At 42.9% G+C, this 13614-nt stretch overlaps 1 protein-coding gene across 6 annotated transcripts in view; it reads right to left on the minus strand.

Annotated features, from left to right (window-relative positions):
* The window catches only part of UNC13B (unc-13 homolog B), a 3555093-nt gene that overhangs the window by 3483646 nt on the left and 57833 nt on the right, over positions 1 to 13614 (minus strand). The window lies entirely within an intron of this gene.

Consider the following 13614-nt stretch of genomic DNA (forward strand, 5'->3'; position numbering starts at 1 on the left):
TGAAAATCGCAGTAGGAGACATAATTTACGTATTTATGGTCTGGCGGAGGGAGTCGAGGGGTCGGACCGCCTCACCTTCTTTACTTCTTTTCTTCCCAAGGTGCTCCACCTGGCTGAAGGCACATCACTCAACATCCAAAGAGCACACAGACTAGGTCATCCCTCCTCCAACATGTCGCCCTCACAAAGACCGAGAGGAATAATTTTATACTTTCTGGAGTATACAGACTTGCTGTTGGTATCTACGGTCAAGTCAGCTCAGCGCATTTCTTGGTCTGGTTCAACTTTGTTTTTTGCACAAGACTATGCCAAGGCTACTGCTAACAGGCTAAAAGCTTTTCTCAATTTGAGGCCAGCTCTCCGATCACTGGGTGCCCGTTATGGCCTCTTTTACCCTTGCCTGTTTAAGGTTATGTATAATAATAGAACTATAACTTACGAAGATCCAGTTAGGCTACAGAGTTTTATTAATTCATGCAACTCGACTGCTATGGACACTCAACGTCCATCTTCATCGAATATTACTTGAATTTGGTACCTTCAAGAAGCTACATAGCTCCTAATTCCTCATAGATTAAATGTTTATTCTCCCCCACATTTTAATATTCATTAATTGTTGGTTCTGTTCATAATATCCTCCAGTTAATCAGGTTCCAATCTTCCCTGTTTGGAGTTGTACTTACAAACTGTTCCCTCAGTTCGTCTAGAATTTGTTTCCTATTTTCTGTTTGACTTGAATTCTGTTTGTTTTATTGGCTTATTATGCTCTCTCTGTTCCCTTGTCCTCCTGTTCTTTTCATCTTCTAGCATCTTTCCCTTTACTCGTCATTCTTTGATTACAAAGACTGTATGTTGATGGTTTTCTTTGCCTAGTTCATCAGTTTACTGTTGTTGATTCTGTTGATGATTACCTCAGAGTAAGCATTAAGATGTACAATGGAATATACGCTAACACTTATTATTCATCGTCCCCACAGATTTCTCATTCCTGTAACGTGGTTTCTCCTGGATCCACCCCACTCAGCCGACCCCAGCCGTGATGCCTACTCCATGTGGTTCCATCCCCCCTCACGTATTTGCTGCGACTCCCTTCTTGTAGGTATGTTATTTGTTGGTATGTTTTTTCTTCTGTTCTTCGTTTCATGTTTTGCAACATATTTCTCTATCTCTTTCCTTAACTATCTAATCTATGCACAAACTTTTTCTCATGTGACTTTTCTTTCTATGCACCCTTGGATATGCTTATACATCTTCTATAACTTGCATCATTCTAAGCTCACTCTTTTCTTCATATTTTCTCATTTTCCTTCTCATATTTCACAGTGTTTTCTTTTTTTTATGGATTTGGGATTTAGTATCATAAGCGCAGACTTTTTTTATTGTTGTTTATTCCATTGTATTGAATTGGACTATCGTTTTAAATTGCTATATGCACTTTGGTTTCATGTGTTATGTCACTTAAGTTGATTTCTTGGAACATTAGGGGATTAAATTCTCCTATTAAGAGACAGAGTTTTAACACATTTAGCGAAGTTAAATGCGCACATTGTCTTTCTGCAAGAAACGCATCTCACGGAAATTGAGTATGAAATTAAAAAGGGGTTGGGTGGGTGAAGCTTATTGGCATGCCTTAGCCACACACATTTCCAACTGCATTGAAGATAACTTTCTTACGGCTGGAGATTGTAATCAAGTGTTAGATCCCTGTGAAGATAGGAATTCCAAAGTGCCTTTCATCCCCAATAAGATACACAAATCATTCACTCACACCATATCCCAACACAAATTACTTGATGCCTGGCGCCTTTGCCATCCAACCAACAGGGAATACTCCTTTTATTCCTCAACACATCATACCCAATCAAGAATTGATTATGTTTTTGTGTCCCATAACATTTCACAATCTCTCACATTTGCAGATATCGGTCCCATCTTATTATCAGACCATGCTCCCATTTCCATCGGTTTTGATATATTGCCCAGGAACAATGCCCCTAGAAGGTGGCGTTTTAACAACGCTCTCCTTTTAGATTCCAAATTCTCAGCATCATTCACTTCCATTTTTACTGATTACTTTGATAGAAGTCGTACAGAATCTTTATCACCTGCAACTATTTGGGATGCATTTAAGGCATCAGCAAGAGACTTCATCATAAACTTTGTGGCAATGAAACGAAAATCCGCACGTAAGATTACAACAGATCTTCTTCCGGATATTAAAGCACTCGAACATTCATATTATACATCTCACTCGGAGGAATGTTTAAAAACTTTTATTAAAGCTAAATTGGAATTTAATAAAAAATCACCGGAAGACGCTTCGCTTTACTTGTTAAAATACAGCGCTAAATTCTATGGGGGTAAAAATAAAGCGGGGAAAATATTAGCCAACTATTTAAAGATTAGCCAAAACAAATTAAACATTGACTCTGTCTTCGACGAACATTCAGTTTTAAAGTTCAAAGATGCTGAAATGTTAAATGAATTTTCTCTCTTTTATAACTCCTTATATTCCTCAGAAGCTCAACCTACGGATCACTCATTAGCTCTATTTTTTTCTGATATCCGAAAGCCTCAGCATATAACCCCGGACCTATCTCAATTAGAATCTGATCTCTCCCAGCAGGAACTCCTCAATGCTCTTCAAAACCTTAAAAAGGAAAAAGCCCCTGGTCCGGATGGCTTTACTGTCGAGTTTTATACTCACTTTTCTAAGCTTTTAATCCCCAGGCTACATTCACTTATAAGTGTTTTTCTCTCTTCCAATAATTCATCCTGTTCTTTTTCGGAGGCCGACATCTGCCTTATCCCTAAGGAAGGTAAGTATCCTAAGTATTGCAAAAACTATAGACCTATCTCACTTGTTAATATCGACTATAAAAATGTTCTAAAGCCTTAGCCATATGCCTAGATTCCTATTTACCCAATTTACTAGGGAAAGAACAATCTGACTTTGTCAAGGGTCGAGTTATTACTGATAATACGTGACTCTTTCGAAATTTTATCCAAATCATCCCATCTTGATCATTCTTTGGCAGCAATAACGTTAGATGCCGAAAAGGCGTTCGATAGAGTTGAATGGAAATATTTATTTTATACTCTAAAATGGTTTGGATTTGGCTCAAATTTTATAAACTTGTTATCTCTTCTTTACTCCAATCCTCGTGCAGCAATATGTGCTAATGGCTTAATTTCCCCTTTATTTAATCTAGGCAGAGGAGTGCGTCAAGGTTGACCTTTATCACCTTTCCTATTTAATTTAGCCCTTAAGCCATTTGTATCCAAATTGCGCCAACACCCCAACATCTGTGGGTTCCAAACATCGAATGTTCATATCAAACTTGCGGCTTATGCCGATGACATTTTACTTTTCATGTCCAAACCAGATGCGTCAATTCCTGCCTTTTTAGAAGAGGTGAATGCTTACTCTTCTATTTCTGGAAACAAGCTGAATAATGACAAATGCGAAATATTGCCTTCAACAAAATATACTTTTATTTCAGAATTTCAAGCCTCCCACTTTGAATGGAGTCCGAATAATATTAAATATCTAGGTCTACACTTTACATCTTCAATTACAGAAACAGTAATCTGATGTATGAATAAATGTATTCAAAAGATTTCAGAATTGACTGCTAAATGGCATCCTCTTTATTTGTCTTGGTGGGGTCGCCTGGATACCATAAAGATGATGCTATCGCCCATAGTTTTATACACCATTTCGAACATCCCGGTCCCAATTACACCTAAATTACTTTAAAAAGTTAATTCCACTTTATCCTCTTTTCTGTGGGGTAATAAAAAACCTAGAATGTCCCTCTTAAAATTAATTCGCCCTCAATCAGAAGGAGGAGTTAATTTTCCAGATTTTCAGGCTTACCAGAAAGCTTTCCTATTACGTCAGGCCTCTCTATGGTTGCTGGACTCTACAGATGATTGCCCTCTCTGGACGTCAGTGGAACGCCTCTTTCTAACTCCTTATTCATTCTGTGAACACCTTTCTTTTTCTCGTAAGCCACAATCCATCTCAACTCCTATAATAAAGCACACTTCCAAATTACTCGAGTTACATTCACACTCTACTCATGATTCTAAACAACCCTTCTTTAATTCAACGATTTGGCATAATAAAAACGTATTGATCCAGAACAAACCCTTTTACTGGAAAACTTGGAGACAAAGAAGCTTAATATGGATCTATCAATTATTTTCAGAATCACAATTGATACCTTTTGATAGGCTCAAGCAGTTATTTAATCTGCCTGCCTCCTTTATCAATACACATAACTTACTTAAAGCAACTGTGTTGGAATCTCTCTCCCACTTTCCCATTATACCAAACACTTCTGACACTTCAGAATCCTCTATCAGTCTTCACACCTTATTACTGACCACACCCAAAGCCTCTATTATTTACAAACATTTACAGGGCATTGATGACAGAAGACAAAAACAGAAGCAGCTTGAGTACAAGATTTTACTACTTACTGGCCACTATCAATGTAGAAAGGTATATGGACCAAATTACGGAAAGGCCTCTAGAGCAGCAAATATTACCCACACATTATTCTTTGTCTACAATAGATTGTTACTCACACCTGCCACTCTATCTAAACGCTTTCCATATACTCCAGATACTAGTTGGACATGTTCTTCCCCCAATGCTGAACTATTTCATATGTTATTTAATTGCTCACAAACACACCGTTTCTGGAAACAAGTATGGTCTCAAATTAACTTAATCTATGACACTAAGTTTCCTTTCTCTTTCACTCACATCTTCTTAGGTAGCCTTTCACCCATTTGGGACAATACTCTCATTAATGTCAAGATTATCGACTTATTATTGGCTGTTGCCTTTCAACAAATTACTGTCAATTGGAAAGACTCATCAAAAATTTCTTATAGGTTTGGTGGTATATGATTTGCCAAAATCATAGGTTAGATACTGCCTTTGTATACCCTCCTCGCAAGGCCATCAAACGTGCTGACTTATGGTCGCCTGTCACAATCTTTATTGATTCAAGTGCTAATCAATGTTCACCACCACATCCCTTTCAACAGGAGGTTCTTAAGCCACCCTAGATTCCTTAATAGTTCCATAAGTTTCTACTATGTATCTAGTCGACATATGTTTTTTATTTATTTCGTTTTTATTTCGTATTTTTCTGTCTCATTCTTACATTATTAGTCTGATTCCTTTGTTTTGTATGTAATGAGCTTGGAAGGCAACGATGTATAATTTACACTGCATATTGTGTTTAGCCACTTCAAATTCTTTTCAATAAAGTTATTTGAACTAAAAAAAATACATCCACGTAGAGACGGCATGCTGCCCAGATGCAGCACTCAAGCAGCAGATTTCCAACATATGCTATGGAGCTGCCCGCAGCTCGAAACGAACTGGGAGGAGGTGATGGAGGTCCTGAATGGGGTGACAAGACAGACAGGTAGAACCGGATATGGGGGGGTGCATACTGCACTGGTTTCCACACACAAACGCACTAAGGTCACAAGTTCTGAGACCTGGGATTATTGCTGGCTAAGTGAGAATTGACAAGGCAGTGGAAATCCAGGCGGGGCCCTTGTGTAGAACGATGGAGAGAGGAGTTTGTAAAATGGGAATCCAGTGAGAGCATGGTTAGACTTCAGCAGGCCTGGAGAGTGAACAATGACTTAGCGATGGAAACTGCACAGGCTTGGGAGGCATTAGTGGAGCTGTTGACACGCCCAGAGGTGGACTCAGACGCAGACTCACTGGAGGGACCTCAGGGAACAGGCGGATCACAACGCATGTAGTTAGATAGGAGTAGTCCTCGAGGGAGGGAGCGGGGGGTAGAATTCACGTAACTGGGAGAATGAATGGAGCGAGATCGGAGCCCTGCATTCCCTGGCACCGAAAAGATGCAGGATTTTTCTTGTTCATGTTGTTGGAGCACACCGGTGGGGGAAGTTAGAGGGGGGGGGGATAGGGTAGGAACATACGGGAGGCACTAAGTCAAGGAAGCATTGCACCATGGGATGACAACAGAAGTGTATGTTGGAGTAGGCCTCGATCAGTAATATGACCAGGAGGTACTATAAGACGTTATGGGCTAATGATGCTAATGTTGTCTCAACGATCGATGCTGGATATACACGCAATGTGATCAAATTGTGCTTCTCATTGGAAAGATGCCATGTAAAAGTGGGTTATGTGTGTTAAAAAAATCAATAAAAATTGTTTTAAAAAAATGAGGCTAGACAGTTGGCTTAAACCCACACAAGGGGACGTGTGGAATTCTGCAGTAATAAACCTGGTACCTTGAGGTCTTGGCGTTAACTTATAATACCTTAAATAATTCTAGTAGGGAATGGATGTTTTGAGAAGGACCATATCCAAATTAGAAGTTTCCAAATTGTGGAGGTATGAGGCCATGTGTGATGGTGTTAAGATATCATAAAAATATGTTGATCAGGGTAGTTAGCAATTGGTTCAATACTACAAGCTGGAGAAGAATTCAGCAGGGGAGTCTGATATTCTAAATTCAGACCGTTTGTCACCGGGATGAATACCATGTGCAACATGTTCTGCGAAGGATCTCGGTCTTAACCTATCTTACCCATAATAAATATCCTGCATAGCAATACATGATCCATGGGAATAGATGAGCCAGAGAAGACTTCTGTGGAGATGATATCATGTTTGAAAATTTTAAAAGAGATACTTGTGTGAGTGTGATATTTTGCTCTATTAGTCAGTTGGGGAACAAAAATATCCTATTAGCAATTAAAACAGGTTTGTTCAACTCTGCAATGCTTGCTTTTATGCTCAAGGAGTTTGGTCTTGGACATTTACCTCTCAGTTAACTTTGCCATGCACACCACTATGATCGCTACTCTCTCAATAGATTTATTATGGGAATGAAGTCCACGATGAAGTCCAGGATGAAGGCTATGCACACCACTTTGATCGCTCCTCTCTCATTAGATTTATTATGGGGATGAAGTCCACGAATTATAAGGACTGTCCATTCCACAAGTCGAGGCAGTGCTGGTTATGGATCTATATGTGGTTAATTCAAAGGGCAGCCACGGAGGCCAAAAGGGGCCTGGGATGTGTGCGTTGATTTACCAGGAACAAGTGGAACATGACTGTCTTATAAAACCAAAGGTTAGGTTAGGTTTTATTAAGCGCACAAATCACCCTGGAGCATCTCGGCGCTGAATAGCAATCTATCTGGAGGTGAGAGGAGCAAGAGTGTCTATTTACTGAAGAGAAAGGCTTTCAGCTGTTTCCTGAAGGAGCCATAGTTTGAATTAGCGCGTAGGGTATGTGGGAGTTGGTTCCAGTATATGGGAGCTAGATAGAAGGATCCTCGACCACCGGTTCGGTACAGGCAAATTCTGGGGACTCTTAGAAGTTCTAGAGTGGAGGATCTCAGCCTCCTACTGGGGAAGTATTTGGTTACTTTATTTTTCAAATACAGAGGGCCTTTTTTTCTGAGAGCGTTATGAGTGAGGCAACACATTTTTAAAAAGAATCTCTTTTTAATAGTGAGCCAGTGCAATTCTCTGAGTAATGGGGCAGAAGGAGAGCCTGGCGGACGATTGAGAATCATTCGCGCTGCTGTGTTCTGAACAGTTTGCAATTTTGACAAAAGGGTTGAACTCACCTTCGCCAGCAAGGCATTGCCATAGACTAAGCGGTTGGTTACCATCGCATGAACCAAGGTTCTGCGGTGGGCGAAAGGAATGAAAGGAAATATTTTCCGGAGTAGCCGAAGACTATAGAAGCAGGTGCCAGTAGTAGTGATAATATGATCTTTCATAGATAGGGAGCAGTCAGTTTTTATTCCCAAGTTTCTCACAAATGGTTTGGGAATGGGGGCGGGCCTAGTTGAACAGGCCACCAATCTTCTGACTAGATATCTGGTGCTTTTCCCATAAGCATGATCTCGGTCCTGCCTGGGTTTAACTGGAGGTAATTCATCGTCATCCAGTCTGAGATCAGCTTCATGCCATTAGAGAAACAAATTTTTTCTATTTCTGGACAGTTCTCGATTGTGAACATGAGCTGTGTATCATCTGCGTATCAGATGATTTCAAAACCCAACTGTTCCACAATATGGACTAGCGGGGCCATATATATATTAAAAAGGGTAGGGCTTAAACAAGAGCCCTGTGGCACCCCTTTGTCTAACGGTAGCTTATCTGAGGAGAAAGGGCCTAGGGTGACCTGTTGAGTTCTCCCTGAGAGAAAATGTTGTAGCCACTTCAAGGCCGTTCCTTTGATACCACATTCCGATAGTCTCTCGCTAGCTTGAAATGAGAGATGGTATCAAAAGCTGCGGAGAGATCTAAAAGGATGAGTATCGCCGAGCCGCCTGAGTCAATGGTCTATCTTAGTGAGTCAGTGACTGCTAAAACCGCGGTTTCAGTACTGAAAGCCAGGCGAAAGCCCGACTGTGAGGGATCCAGGATCTCAATCTGTTCTAAGTAGCAGCTCAATTGTTTGTTTATGACTTTCTCCAGCATTTTCCCTAGTAGTGGTAAGAGAGAGATGAGACGGTAATTACTCAGGGTAGCGGGGGCCGATGTAGGTTTTTTAAGAATAGGGCGGACCACTGCTTCTTTCCAGGGAGATGGAATAGTGCCCGTGGAGATGGAACAATTAAAGATGTCACAAATTACTGGGGCACAACTCTTAGTTAAAAGGGCCATAAGCCGGGGGGGACCGGGATCATTGGGTGAACCTGACTTTCCCTAGGCTAGGTCTCTTTAAACTTCCTTGATTGTAACTAAATTAAAGTTATGCAGTAAGCAAGTTGTTTTCCTCCGTTTTTCTTCTAATTCTTCCAGCCTATTAAAGACTGAGGGAGCTATCTGTGGAAAGTTGTCATAGATAGATATTTTATTCTGGAAGAAAGTGGCGATAGAGTTGCATAGCTCCTGGGATTCATTAGGGACGTGGCTACAGGCTTTGGGGGACATAAAGTCTTTAACAATGCTGAACAGAGCCTTCTGGGAGTTATTTGATTGTTCGATTTGTTTAAGAATGAAATTGCGTTTAGCTGTCTTTAGGTTCTAATGATAGCCAGCCAGTGCTTGTCTGCAGATTCATTTATTTTGTGGGTCTTTACAGGTGCGCCAAGTTCTTTCTAGACGTCGACATTTTTGTTTGATCACTCTTAGACCATCAGTATACCATGGATGTTGCGGGCACTTATGAACACGCCCAAATTTCTTGGGTATAGTCTCGTCAAAAGCCGATTCTAGTGCCGCCGAGAACGCCTCTAGTTTTTTGGGGGCTTCCGACTGAATGTAGACTGGGTCACAGAGGAAATACTCATCAAATATTTCTACAGAGAGATTCCGCCATGGTCTGCGTTTGATTGACTTGTTTGTCATAGCTTTGTCGAAGTTTTTTGCCGAGGTTCGAGGAATGGAAAAGGAGATCAATGTGTGATCGGTCCATGTGAGAGGGATAGGAGGGCTACATCTCAGATTCTCATCGTTAGTGAACACTAGGTCAAGCAGGTGCCCGGCCTGATGGGTTGGGCCCTCAACTTTTTGATGAAGTCCTAAGGCTTACAAGGCAGAAAGGAGTTTGCTGACCTCTGGATGAGAGGTGAGTTCTCCATGAAAGTTAAAATCTCCAAGTAGGAGGAATCTTCTGGTTGCTAGGGCCTGTAAAGCAATTTGTTCGACCAGTAAATCAGTGAAGTTCAGTTTGGAACCTGGGGGTCGGTAGACCAGTGCTCCGTACCAACATTCAGATGCTGATAGGGTGACCTTAAAAATACCTAATTCCATACCTTCATTGCAGGTTGTGGACTAAACTAATAGAATATCGGTAAGGAAGATGATTTAGCATTTTCCTTGTCGCCAGATCCAACTAAATGAGAGTGATCAATTGCTAAATTTGCAGACCCCAGGTTTTGGTTCAGCAGTCCACATCACAAGATTTAGTTCAAAGAAAAAATTTGCATTTTCACTTAGGTAGAAATTGAGCAATTCTTTTTAAATACAACTAGAAGTGAAAACGTAGGACATGAGCTGAAGATGATATTGCATTGCACCTGATGAGGCTTCCAGATTGCAGGCATACCCTCCAAGCAGTCAATGGCAGAAGAGGAACACAGGTGAAGTAAGGCAACATGATGCAAAAACAGTCCTCTTCCTTCTTCTGTCCAACATCCTCCCCTGTCTCCCCCATGATGGTGGGGTTTGAACAACATCTCATGAAAGAAAACAATGGATATGATGTGCTTGACATACACTGTCAAAAATAGAAGTTTGGCTTCTACTGAGAAGAGGCTGGTCAGGGAAAAAGGCTCTTTCACCATTCTGTTCAAGAATCATGGACACTGCGGTGGGTGGATGAAGTCCTGGATGAGATGGGGAGGACTGTGTGTTCAGACCCCCACATTGCGAACGCGTTCACGGCCTATTATGAACGCTTCTACGAAGCCAGGCAATTGGGCACATGCGAAGATTCACTCCGCTATATGACACGGGTTACTCTGCCTGTGGTGGACGCGGAGGCCCTACCTGCGCTGGAGGCCGACATCTCGCTGGAGGAGGTGAAGGCCGCCATTGCTGGGCTAAAGCCGGGCAAGGTACCGGGGCCGAACGGTTTCCCTCCGGAATTCTTTAAGGGCACGGCTGATATACTAGCTCCCCACCTAAAAAATGTTTTTACTAAAGCGTGCCAGGAGGGAGGCCTGGCTGTTGACCTCGCCATGGCAATCATAATTCCTATACATAAAGAGGGCAAACCACGGGAGGATTGTGCCTCTTATCGACCCATCTCCCTGTTGAACATGGAGGTGAAGCTCCTTGCCACGGTCTTGGCGCGACGGCTGAGGACAGTAATACCCGACCTGATACACTTGGATCAAACTGGCTTCCTACCAGACAGGGCCACGAAATTTAACCTCAGGCGCACGCATAACTGGCTACAGGAGGTGAGCGGCAGGGAACCGCCACATTGGTTTCTTTCCTTGGATGCCGAAAAGGCCTTTGATTCAGTGCATTGGCCGTTCCTAGAGGCCGTGCTACAAAAATTTGGTTTCGGCCCGAAATTCCGAACGTGGGTGCGCCTTCTCTATACTAACCCGCGTGCCAGGGTGAGGGTTAACGGTAAGCTCTCCCGCGAAATTTCGATCTAAAGAGGCACCCGACAGGGCTGCCCTCCATCGCCGCTTCTTTTCACATTAACAATTGAAGTATTGGCGGCCAGGATTAGGCAAAACCATAAGATTTCAGGATTCCGGATCGCAGAAGCAGACGAGACGCAGGAGAAATTGTCCCTGTATGCGGACGAAGTCCTTCTCTATATCACTGACCCAAAGAACACAGTGCCTGAATTGTTCAGGGAGTTGGACTGCTATGGCAGTTACTCCGGTTATGCTATAAACTGGCACAAGTCCGTCCTTTTCGACCCCAGAGGGGCTGCACGTGGGGAGATGTTTCCTGATAGGCTGGTGGTGTCCGAGGAGGGCTTCCAATACCTGGGGGTATACATCACGCTAGACAGGCAACTGTCGCGTCGGAAAAATGTAGAGAGAATACTCGTGACACCACATCGGATATGGACCGCTGGCGCCAGCTCCCTTTGACACTCCTGGGCAGAGCGGCGATGTATAAAATGATAGTCTTGCCCAAGTATCTCTACGCCCTGCAAAATGAATATTATCTAATTCCAGACAGCCTAATAAGTAAAATTCACGCTGACCTTCGAGCTTTTATATGGCTGGGTAAGCAGCCGAGAATAGCGCTGACCACTCTCCAACGGCATCAATATAGTGGTGGAATCTCGCTCCCAAATCTTGAAGCCTACTATTGGGCGGAGCACGTATCCCCCATCAACGACTGGCTCCATGCTCCGGCGGACCACCCTACGTATGCGCTGGAGCGTAACAAACTGTCCCCGCATAATCTGCTGACATATTTATATGGTGGATTGGCGAAAAGGTCACTGCTCCCGGCCACGTGCACCACACTCCGGGCCTGGAGACTGGCCACAAGACGCACAGGATGGGATAAGCAGCCCACCCGGCAGACTCCACTCTGGCAATGTAAATGGCTCTCTGAGTTGCATAAGCTTACCGGTTTTAAACGGTGGGACGATATTGGAATATCCACGATAGGAGATGTCATTGCTAAGGGAGAACTGAAACCCTTCGCGTCCTTGCAGGCAGAATACGGGCTCCATCGCTCGCAGTTTTTTAAATACATCCAACTACAACATGCATGGAAGGGCACAGGCTTTGACTCTAGAGGGTCTTCCTGAGTATGCCCCACTGTAAGGGAGACTATTACAGGAACAGATACCGAACAAGGCTGTATCACTCACATATAAAACACTTACCAATAACATGCTGGGAGATCTGGCGAAGCTTAGGGACAACTGGGAGAAGGATGTAGGCACATTTGAAAATATCGACTGAGACATAGTTATAATGCACCCGAGGGAGGTGGCTATTAAATCCCGGCTCCGCCTTATCCAATACAATGTGCTCCATAGAACATACTTTGATAGGGTGCGATTACACAAAATGGGGAGAATATTGGATGATAAATGCCTACGATGTCAGCTTGAGGGAGGGGATTTCTTCCATACAATATGGACCTGTGATAGAATACAATCCTACTGGACACTCGTCTTTACTGAACTTAGGGATGTCTTGTCAGTGCCGCTTGAACAGGAGCCCAAATTGGCTATCCTGGGAATGACTAATGATGTTGATCTCCCTCGCCCACTGCTGGTGTTCTTGACACTGGCTCTGGTAGTGGCAAAACGTGACATTGCAAAATATTGGGGGGCAGTGACCGTCCCCACTGTGGAGGAGTGGAGGAGAGGGCTGGACCTTTACATGGCGGCGGAGCGGGTGACGTATAAATCAAGAGGCTGCCCGAGAAAGTTTCACAAGGTCTGGTCGAAATGGAGACAAATGGAGACATTACCACGGGCTGGATGGAGGGCTGGGGGTGGGAGGCCCATGACTGCGCCTAATGCTGGGGAGAGGGCCGAGATGGAGCTGGGATGCACGTCCAGAGTTGACCCTGTTGTAATAGAAACACGTTGATGGACGAACATTGTTTATGCCAGTTGTCTACCGGGCGAGAGGTGGGGATGGGGATTGTAGGAAATGTATGATGCCTCTACCATGACTGCACAGTTAAGTTATGAACAAAGCGTTATTTAGCTGAATCATGGACACTTTTCTTCGTGTGCAAATCTTGTTAGCGTCCTAAATTAGTCTCTGTTTGTTAACGTGGGATGCAAAGGTTCCCAGTCCTTGCTACAATTATCAGTTTTACTTACAAAGAATCACTTGCACAGACTCACCAGAACGAATTTTACAACAACCAGTATCTTTCCATAGGTCGTTTTTTAATCCAAGTGCCTAATTTAAGCAAATAAATACACTGAATTAGGAAGTCAAGTATGTTATGCAGATAGACGACTCTTAATGAACAGCCTTACTAGATCCATTGCATCCTGCGGTATGTGGGCTCTGATGGACGTAAACCATGATGCACTTCTCATTGCAAGGCCAGGTAACTTACACTAAGCATATTTTAACAATAACTGAACAATGAGAAAAATAATTAAATGCTGTTTAT

Source organism: Lissotriton helveticus, chromosome 2_1, assembly GCF_964261635.1.
Source record: "Lissotriton helveticus chromosome 2_1, aLisHel1.1, whole genome shotgun sequence".
Lineage (NCBI taxonomy): Eukaryota > Metazoa > Chordata > Amphibia > Caudata > Salamandridae > Lissotriton > Lissotriton helveticus.